Genomic DNA, 9,404 nt, shown 5'->3' on the forward strand with positions numbered 1-9,404 from the left:
AATTCCAGTAAGGATACTAATGAATTCATAATATAGGATACACATCAGGGGAGTCGAACCTCCAGCCTCCAGACCTTATACAACCCGCGCTGATGGAGATGTGACACCTAGGTGAACGCGCTAATTTGGCCAGACAGCAAGTTGAAAACCTCAGTTATTGGTGCAATTGTGACGTTGAACATGATGCACCGGGGGGGAAACAAACAGGCAAACTCCTTGACTGGCAATGTAGCAGGTTTATTAAATTCTAAAAAACTTTGTATACCCTTTAATTTGAGGTATTTGTAAGCCATGCATGGTGTTGAGCAAATTTGGCTAAATCCAGCTATGAGTAGCATCATCATCACAACCATCAGACGCTTCACCTAAGAGAAGCAGGTTCAAGCCATTGCTGAGGTTAGTGTGATGTGTGTTCAATAATTTAGTACGGCCTGTGATGGTGTTATAAAAATTTAAATGGCACTTGAAGAAACCAATCAAAATAGGAATTGGAATCACTAGAACTAGTAAAAACAAGTATTTACGCAACAGCAAAATTGGTATAGTAGTAGTATACTTTACTTGTACATGTGCAAGTAAAGTGCACGTATACTTAGAGTGTTTTCTAGTGTGAATATGAAATTCATCAATACTACATTGCTGTTCATGGGATATTACTGTGCAAATATACATAAACATGGACAAAAGGACATTAACAACACTTCAGCAGGTGAACACAGCAGCTTTCACTGCAAATCCTCCAGTCATGTAAGAGCATGTAAAAATGCTGCAAGCTCCAGTTTCACATCTGATCTATAGGATCCCTCTCTGCTAGCTCTTGTCTCTCACTCTCCTCCACTGCAGCCTCCCTCTTCTCTCTCCCTTAGCTGGCCCCTCACACACAAAGGCAGGGGGAGGCAGAGGTGGAGGAGGAGGGAGGGGAAGGAAGGCACAAAGGGCTGGGCGCTGTGGGCTTGCCCTGGGGAGAATGAGGTTGAGGGGCTGGATGGGGGTAACAGGGGGTCAAAGGGGCCACGGGGTGTATAGAGCTGGGGGGGTGGGGGTGAAATCCGAGAGGCAGAAAGCCAGAACAGGAGCAGGGGAGAGATGGTGGGAAGGGAGGGTCTGGAAGTGGGAGAGCACAACACAAGACAGCTTTTAACTGCACAGATCCCCCTTCTCAATGTTGAGGGGGGAGAGTTGGGAGAAGTTAGGATTTGATGAGATTTACATTTTTCCTCAACAGAGATGCACATCCTCTATCTACCAAAGCCTCTGTGAGCGTTTCAGACACAACTCTCTTTAAGGCAGAGTGTGTTCATTGGCTCAGTGTCTTACACAGCAGCAACAACTGCTCTTAAACCTTCCTCCTGCATCTACATGTCAGCTGAAGGTAGCAATAAGCTTAGAGTGAAATAAAACTGGATCCCTTAAATTACAAATCACAATCAATCTATGGATCGGGAAAAACACGGATTTCTAAAAATTAACTGGCGTGTACGTTCAATTATTTGTGTGTAAACTTGCTTACAAACCAACAAACCAACCAACATACAAACAAACGGAAAGGGGTGAAAACATAACGTCCTTAGTGGAGGTAATAAAAAGCCAATAAATTACCACCACCTCGAACTAATCTTGCACCATCTACCCCCACCCTGCAACTGCCTTCAAACCTCTTGAGGGCCTTAGACACATACACAGGTGCACATACCAATGATGCAACACTTCACAGTAACAGAAGTACAAGTATATACACAGTAAACACATAGCATTGCACACACTGGTGACGTGCCAACGAAAATACCTTGTAAGCACAAATACACAGCGTACCAACAGAGGCCTGTGACCGTTGGGTAAGGCCAAACAACCGCAGCAGAGTGTAGGAGGCATGTTGGGCATCTTCCTCTTTGCAAACTCTGTCACCCCGACACACAATTACAAACACACATTAACACACAAAGCTTACAAAGGGAGTTCACATCAGAACAAGCACGCACACGCAAAAACAAACCCAATGCCCTCTTTTGCAGAAAACTTACATAACCAGAGATGTAGAGGAGGTCTCTTTCATCACAGCTCTCCTGTCCCCTTATGTTGAGCTCTCCCTGCCTTTAGCTCTGTTCATTCTGATTTGCAGAGTCAGTTTTATTTACATGAACTCAGCATTTTTTCTTCTCGGCCAGCTGTTGATTTAAATACATTAAAACATTTGTTGACATGAACAGGTTAAAATATTTGATATGGAGAGTTTGGTAATACACCCTCACAGACCTCCAGGAGGTGGATGATGTCAGCTCCACCTCTCCCTCCCTACGCCACTCCTCCCTCAATGAAACCGCCGATGACGACAGAGGAGGAGGAGGATGAAGAGGAGTTTCTCTCCTCCCTGCCTCTGTTTCCTGTCCTCCTCCTACTCCTCACCTACTGCTTCCTGCTGTCCTCCCCTCAGGCATCCTGACTCAGCTCTCACCACCTCTCTTCCTGTCCCTCTCTCGATATCCTTCCTCCTCTTCTCATTTGAACGTGTTGGTAGTTTTTTTCTAATCTTTTCATCCTGTGTCCTTCACACGTCTGAGATGTGATTTTACTTGACATCAGCAGCAGATTGAGGAAGACTATTAGACCAAAGACTCCAGGAGAACTATTAATGTAATCATTGAGATAATCTTTTTCATTACTGCTGTGGCAGAGAAATTTTACATTAAATATTAATGGAATTTTCTTAGAACACAACTGAATGTTATGTACACATACATGCACTTCTATGTTCTTCCATGGGTATGTGGCACGTGTGGATGGCACATGGACTGGAGCATTTAATCAAGAGAAGAGAAGGAGGAGGATATATAGACAAAGCAGATGTAAAAACTCCCTGTCCTGTCCTACACCTGACACTGAATACTCACAAATGAATGTCACCAATTTGATTTAAAGAACTGGACAGTGGCTACCATGAATATGTTTCTTGTTGCATTGGCACTTGGCACAACTCACAAGTTTTTATTGGAGTTGGTATTAAAATTGGCTTTATGAGATAGTAACACTGGGGGATGCCACACAAAAAGACTGAATAAGACGGAAAACATTAGAGATACATAAGCAACATATCTTACTTGGCAGCCACGACCAGCCTTGTGGCATGAAGCTAATATACATATCTGTAGCTCTGTATGAAAAAACGAGAAGCTAAGAAAGACAGTAGATAAGATAAACTGTAACACTTAAAACCCAAAGGGAAGGTGACACAAGACAACACATTTAAAGGGTGAGAGTGTGCACGTGTGTTCATCTCTGGGGCAGATGCAAGCTGACAAGGCTGCTTTGCTAAATGATGGCAGCACTCACTTCTTGTAGATAAACAAAATGTAACGTAAGACACTTCCTTTCTCTCAGAGACACTCAACACTCAGTATAGCTGATTTGAACACGAAGCAAAGTGTCAGACTCTATAAGTCACTGCCAGGGCTTTTCATATCCTCACAGAAAAAATAAACACGATCAAGGGAAGGAATGAACCATATGCAAAGTAGGGTTACTGCAAATTAAAAGCTACACTGTGAATGGTAGAGATTGTTGGAGACACTTAAAATGGAAGAGTATGCAACATGATAGCAAGTAAAATGTTAAATACAAGGTACTAAAGTGATAAATGGTACTTCCTGTTTTAAACAATGAGAAGTACTTTCTTCAAATAAACAACAGAACCACACTGAATTCTCATCTATGAGATGACTAAAAAGTCCTCAGGAAAAGTGGATATCAAACACTTACACACTCTGATCTCTGGTACTATGCATGTAGTATTAGTATTTTGCTGCAGGCTATTGTGAACGATTCCAAACCGCAAGCTGTTTACATTCACATAACCATTGACACGGCTCATGTTCTCATGCTGCACTGCCATTTCTTTCTTTTTTTCAATAATCAATTCTCCCTTCTTTCTGCTAAATAACCTCCTTCCTAACAGAAAGCCTTTCAGCCAGATGTATGCATTTGTGCATGTGCAATAATGTGTGTGATGGATCTGACTCATGGCCAGCTTTAAATGTGTGTAATAAAGCTGAGCGGGCTAAGTGATGGAAAACCCCAGGTGTGAGAGGCTTGGCAGGGTCCTGGGAGACGCCTGTATTAGAAAGAAAGAGTGTGTGTGTGTGTGTGTGTGTCTTTGTCCCAAAGAGGGAGATCAAAACAGTGTTAGCGATGTTTGTCAGAGTGTGCTTGAGGCCTGTGTGTGAAAATGAAACAGAGCTGGTGTGAGGTTAGGTGTGTGTATGCCTTAGTAAGGGTGTTGAATGTGTAGAGCTTAACTAAAGGGTGTGTGTGTGTGTGTGTGTGTGTGTGTGTGTGTGTGTGTGTGTGTGTGTGTGTGTGTATACACTTGGCTGTGGCCCAATCCCATTTAATTAGTAGCTGTAGTGAAAACGTCAGCTCCTCTCAGAAAACAGAAAAAAGACTTGTGTACAAAACACTGAGTTACATTTTTAACATAAAACGTGCATACTCAACAAGTCATGAATTTAATCCGACGCTGCGGAGCTGGTTGATTGCTCATAATGTTCAGGCAAATATCAGGCCAGCACAAACGGAAAATAAAGAAAAACGTTTAATGAGGTGGACGATTTCAAATGCCTGGCTCAGTAAATGTAGCAGCCTCATAAATATCTGCCCTCATAAAAAAATCATCAGTCACAGTGACTCAGTGACAAACCACGCAGGTTACCTATACTGTGTCACAGAGGGAGCCTCTATAGCCCAAACACACCGTAGGCTTCAACACTACCAGACCATATTGCAGAATATAGAATGGTTAAAAAACATTATACTTTTAGGATAAAAGGAGACAAAATCCTCTATGAATGTTTTCTCTGCTGAAACTATAAGGAGTCCAGACAGAGATTTGATCCCAGATCAGCGGGGTTTCACACTCTGCAGTCTGAAATGCTTCTAAACGGCTGGCAGTTATAGTAAACACTATCGTAGTGTAAACATATGATGTGTTATTATGGGTATTTCACTGCATGTGAACAATGCTCAGACAAACATACATCTACTGGACAGACACACATCATTATGGATGAAGACTTGCACATCCCATGAGTAGAAGGTCAAAGTCTGGGAAAAAGGTCAAAGTCTTACCTGGGCAGGTGGGTGCTGGCGAGATGCAGATGGCTCCTCTGCAGGGGAAACAGTTATTAGTTATCTGGTGCAATGAACAGTGAGGAAACCAAGTGATCACACAATATTGAGATGCATAATAGCATAGTAGGATTTTTTTTTAGATAACTTCAAACATAAATGAGTTGTGATATTGACATATTGCTCTCTTATAGATATCAATATGCAGGTTTATTTTACAAAGCAGCGGTATTAATGAGTAAAGTGTTATCAGTTAAATATTCGAAGTGTATTTCAAAGCCCACAGAATGGCAGAGAAATATTACAGTAGTGGGTTTAACATACAGTAAATACAACCCTGTGGTGGAATGTCCGTGGTACAGTACTATCCTGTCTCTTCCTTATTTAACAAACCATTTCATAGCTATATTAATAAAATAATGACGAATTAAAATATAACTTTCGTCCATCTTACCATCAGACACCCCCAGGCTGTGCAGTCCATCTCCGCTGGCTGCGATCTTCATCTAGCATTTGCTCATTCCTGGCGACAGCAGGTCACCCAGTCAGACATGTCACCTCTGGCTTCAGTCACGGTGGCTCTTCAGACACGGCATGACGGTGCTCGGCCATGTTCCTCATTCCATCTCTGTGAATGGGAAAAACTAAGATTAACTCTCTTGATCAGAAGCAATAATCGAGTAGTGCATTCGGTCGATATGACCAAAGATTGAGGATTGAGTAAAGGTTTGTATGAGCAGAGAATAAAAATAGACAACAAAACATTTCACAATAAGGGGTTATATCTACTCACTGTTCTACTCACTGTTCTTGCACTATGCATAAGCATTATATGCATATGTGTTAGACTTTTGTAATTATTTGTGTTTTAACTATCAATATTGTTTTGTTGCCCAACTAGAGAGTTTGAAAATGTGTTATTTGGCAGAAATGCTAAATCTATTCGTCACACAAGGATCACAATTGCAATTAATGTGGTGATTTAATTTACCGGTCCAAAGCAGACAATTAAACAACATGTATTGAGAGACCACTGTGAGTTTCCACCAGCGCACTAACAAGGAAGCAGCTGTTCACAAAAACCCAGACCAGGGTTGGACTGCAAATGTGTCGCCATCTAGAGGAAAATACACATTCTTGCACTACTGTATATTATTATGCACGTGAAAATAGAAGATCAAGGAGGTACTGGATAGCGGATACAATGCTTCAGTATTAGCATCTAATTAATCCATGAAATATGTGTATGGTAAAAGTCTTTTGCCTGCTATGATACAGGAGCAGACATAGATGAGGCAGGTGAGGGCCTTGGAAACCATTAAATAACTGAGATGAAGGCCGGGAAAAGGGGGAAGTGACTGAGAATGGATTTGATGATGTAAACAATGTACACACAGTGAATTATTCTGTCCCATGATCTGTACAGTCTCCTTCTGGCCATCCCAAAATCCAGATTACAAACTAAAGGTGACCGAGTAATGTTCTGTCATGGCTCCCACCCTCTGGAACCGTCTTCCCTTAGTTATAATAAATGCAGAATCCAATTTTAAGAGGTTCTTAAAAACCTGACCTATTTCGTAAATATTTTAACTTGGTGCAGTTCTTCTGGTTTCATTGTTTTTTCTAATTTAATTGTTCTATTTGTGTTTTATTCTGTTATTTCCTGAGCCACTGTCACATAGACAAGATTCATAATCTACTGGAACTAAGATGGACACTTTGTTTATATTGTGTTTGACATTAAAAACGTCCAAACCTACTGTTAATGGAAACAGTCTTGAGTCATAGTACTTGGTCGTAGTGACATAAAAGTAGAAACAGAGGACGTATTTAGTTGGAACACGAGTGCAGATTTAGCTACTGTAAATACAAGTACACAGCAGTACACCCGCCGCCATCACACCTACTGTACAAAGACTCATGTAAACAGAACTAGCGCATTTTGAATGTTGTATATTCAGACCACTACTTCATATTTACCTCCGCAGAGGTTTTTGTTGTGTTGTGTAGCGCCACCATGTTTCCTGTCCCACTATCCTCTCAGGTGCGTTTAGCTCCAGGAGTAAATATTACTGTAATTCAAGAGATACGCAGAAGTACTTCAACCCGTGACTGTGTAAATGTACTGTGGATATTTAAACGTTGTGAAATGAGTAACACTGAATCTACGTACGGAGTTTGACGGACACACATGTTGTTTTGGTTTGGTCTCGTGTGCGCGGACATGGTGCGACAGAATTAGCTAAACTGTTTACAGCTGTTAGCATCTCCTCGAGCTGCATTGTGGGACATTGTAGTCCATCAGCTGATGGACTACAAAAATGTAAAAGAGTGATCATCTTTGTAATGACACAGACCACAAACCCGCTTTTAATCATTTAAAGAAATTATGTTCTAACCTGGAATTAAGACCCTGAAAAACATTCCAACAACATGGATAGATATAACATTTAGATTAAGATTAAACTGCTACATTTACAATTTAAACATGTAGGATTTATACTAAGATTTTATATTAAGATTTAACATTTAGGTATACAATTAGGTTAAATTTTAATATTTAATATTTGAATATAATATTTAGTCTTAACATTTACACTTATAATGTAATATTTGAATTTAACATTATATTAAGATTTAATATTAAGATTGAACATCTAGGTTTAAATTTCATGTTCAAATTTAACATGCAGTTTTAACATTTAATATTTAGATTCAATATCTAGATTTAACATTTATATAAAGATTTCATATTTAGATTTAACATTAAGATTTTACAGCTGTTTTTTTTATGTTATTTTCATCAAGTGCCGTTTTACAATCGGAGCCCCATAGCTATGACATAATTCAAAGTCTATTTGATGTCAATGTTGGCTCATTTTATTCCAGTATTAAAAAATAAGTGTAACATTTAATAAAGAGATGTGCGTTACAACAGCCTCCTTGCTTTAACGATAAACTTTAGAATTCAAATATATAAACTTTGCCTTAGCCTTTCTGTCACTATTGGCACGGCGGTTAGTGTTGGTTCACCGGAAATCTGCCATAACCACCATCACACTGTAAATGGATGGAAAGTGTTATGGCAAATGAAGTCTGGAAGCTTTTTCTTTCTTACTTTGAACAAACCTGTGCATCCAAATATGAACTGTAAGTGAGTCCCTTCTGTTGGTTGAAGTTGTTTGCTGTGATATTTTTGAGTATGTTGAAAAAGTTCAATAAAAAAAACTTCACAATTATAAAATCAGGCTTTTTGGTAGAAGTGTGTTTGAGGCACTGCAGAGATAAAACAATCAGAAGTAATAATAACCAGTGTTCCTGATGACTACACGAGTATAACCAGTTCACTATCCAGTGTCGCCACCCAGTGGCCACATGTCCAACGTGCAACAGGAACAGCAGGCAGACGAGAGGGGTGGAGACAGAGATTGAATTCTGGGGAAGAGAATTCAAACGCTGTTCCTGGAAATAGTGGAGAACCCGCCACAACTTCACCACATGACATTTCTGAGCGAAAATGCGACACTCCTTCCCGGGATCGATCCCCGGTTTCATTCAGCCCGCCGCCGCCGCTCACCACCACCCCCCCCATGATCCGTGAAACATCACGACCACTGCGCACATCCCATCACACCCACGGGCTCAGATCCCCCGTGTCTTTCCTGTGCATCTTCCTAAACGTGTGGCCGAGATCAACAGTGGGCGATTGCGACATCGCCAACCTCCGGAGCCACCTTCCCGTAAACTCCTCCAGCCTGACCGTAAAAAAACATGACATCACCGGCGGCTGTTGGCTGATGAATTCGGGTTATGAAACATCTGCCACATGATCCCGCTGCAGTGTCCAAACTTATCCACCCTACGTGTGACTGTGTGTGTGTGTCTGAAGTTACACATGTGTAGCCATGTGTGTGTGTTCATGCAACGCGATCCGACCACAGCACAGCCTCGTGTTTGTGTGTCTGATGCAACAAACCCCGGTTTGTGCCCCTGCTCGCATGTTGATCGCGTGTCCTGGAGGATTTATGACAGGATATTATAGTTCAGGTTGTATCCAATGGAGTCACACGGCCCCCCCCCTCCCCTCCCCTCCCTCCTCCCCGCTACAGTTCTTAGGTAACACAGCCTCACATGTGATAAGAGTCATGCATCATGCCTACCTTGTATGTACAATCCCCCCCAAAACCTGCCGGGGAGGTGCCGCGCTCCTTGTTGAAACAGAGAAATAGTGGAAAACCTGCAAAGCACTCCATCGCCATAGATGACGCAGCCCACTAAAATCCCCC

The 9,404-nt window shown here is 41.4% G+C and overlaps 1 protein-coding gene across 2 annotated transcripts in view; it reads right to left on the reverse strand.

Moving 5' to 3' along the window:
* Positions 1–9,404, reverse strand: part of kdm6ba (lysine (K)-specific demethylase 6B, a) — an 89,026-nt gene extending 79,622 nt beyond the window's left edge. Inside the window, exons 1-3 of one of the 2 annotated variants that reach the window (XM_035149679.2) lie at positions 9,279–9,404; positions 5,573–5,746; positions 5,119–5,156 (exon numbers count right to left, since the gene is read on the reverse strand). The gene's annotated coding sequence lies outside the window, so the exon portion shown is untranslated. Of the gene's footprint in view, positions 1–5,118; positions 5,157–5,572; positions 5,747–7,291; positions 7,405–9,278 lie in introns of those variants that run through there. The other variant, XM_035149678.2, reaches the window with a different exon arrangement.

Source organism: Hippoglossus stenolepis, chromosome 23, assembly GCF_022539355.2.
Source record: "Hippoglossus stenolepis isolate QCI-W04-F060 chromosome 23, HSTE1.2, whole genome shotgun sequence".
NCBI lineage: Eukaryota > Metazoa > Chordata > Actinopteri > Pleuronectiformes > Pleuronectidae > Hippoglossus > Hippoglossus stenolepis.